This window comes from Mustela nivalis, assembly GCF_964662115.1.
Source record: "Mustela nivalis genome assembly, chromosome: 14".
In the NCBI taxonomy this organism is placed as follows: Eukaryota; Metazoa; Chordata; class Mammalia; order Carnivora; family Mustelidae; genus Mustela; species Mustela nivalis.
The window spans coordinates 9,678,336-9,680,002 of record NC_139033.1 but is presented as its reverse complement, the minus strand read 5'-3'; positions in this window follow the sequence as shown (position 1 = coordinate 9,680,002).

Sequence of the window (1,667 nt, the reverse complement as noted above, 5' to 3'; positions counted from 1 at the left end):
CCCGGGCTTTATTCCCAGGGCGCCTCCGGGCAGCCAATGAGGGCCCAGGGATGGCCACGCCCCCCGCCAAGCTCCGCCCCTGGCCCGCTGCCCTGGGGCTTCCAGGAGGCGAGGGGGAAGCTGGCTGAGCTTCTGCTGGCAGCTTCCTCCTGGCTCTCCCCCATTCACCCCTCCCCTTCCCATTCTCAGCTTCTTCACTCGCTGGAGGGAACAACACCTGCTTCCCAAGACTGTTCCCAAGGGCTTGCAGGAGGATAGCCTGGGATCCTGCACTTCCCAGCCCTAGCGTGTGCTTGGCACCCAGGAAACACGCCACGGGAGGAAGGGGTGCTCGTATCCTCATTTTCAAGAAAGAGAAGCTGAGACCCAGAGAGTAAGAGATGAGCAGGCATTTGAACCCAGTCTGCCTGCTATAATGTAAATGGCCTTTCCCTGTCGTCCCTTATGACTTGTCCTGAAGGAGCAGATGGCTTTATGGGTATGACCCAGGTGGCTCAGGGTTCAAATCCTGGCTCTGCCATTTACCAGCCGTGTGGCCCGGGACAGGTCAGTTTGCATCCCTGAGCCTCCCTTTGCCCATCTGTAAAATGGGGATGAAAATGGAGGGTCCCTCCTCAGATGAGATGACATAACAATGTTATGTGTAGGTATGGGGCCTGGACCCGAGTGTTGAGTGTTAGCAGCCGTCATCATCATCTTCATCATCACATGCACCTGAACTCACTCCCCGCCCCATGCCAAGCCTCCTGCCTGTCCCTGGCTTTGTGCAGGGGTCTGTCTGGATGTCCACAGGGGTGGTGTGTCCAAACACGTCCAGCCGGATCTTTTCCTGGTCCCCTCAACAAAGCTCTCTTGTCCCGCCGGCCAGGACGAGAATAGCAATGAGACAGAGGGCAGTGAGGGCACCAGCAGCCTGCACAACGGTTCCTCTCTGTGGGACATGCTGACCTTCCTCAGGGACTCCCAAGCCCTCGTCTCAGCAGGATGCCCACACGCATGCGCAGGAGATACAGGGCGGCCGAACTGACGCCACGTGGGCGTCGTGGAGGTCCCATGCAGGCACAGCGTCCCTGGGTGCCTCTGAGTGTATACAGTCGGCCCTCAAGTAGCCGGAGCTTCTGCTTGTGCCTGATCCCCAGCCAAGTGTTGCTACGTGGGGTTTCACTGAACCCCCGAAGCACCGGGTGAGTGGGCATTTTGAGTCCCGTGTCCCAGGTGAGGGGACAGGCTCAGGAATTCTGAGCCCTCTGCAGACTGATGAGCGGGGGCGGGTGGAGGCCAGTGGGGGCGTCTGGCCCAGCGGTGTCGCATTCACAGGACCCGGATGTGGGCTTTGGGTGCTGTGTCCATGTGAGGTTATCATCACATGCACCTGACGTGGCCAGGGGTGACAACTGTCTCATCATGTTGGATTCGTCTCCTCTCCCCCGCGGCAGTATTGGGACTGGGGGAGGGCAGGGAGCGGCAAGGGGTGGAAAGAGGCGATCCTGTCCTTCCTGGGTCCTCTGCGTATTGCTCCATTGGTTTCAACAACAATGCGCCATGTCCTGAGTGCATCCTTTTTTGAAAACGACAACTCTTTTGAGCTACAATTCACATACCATATACTTCACCCATTTATGGAGCATCAGTTTTAGAACATTTTATCACCCCAAAGAAAAACCCCA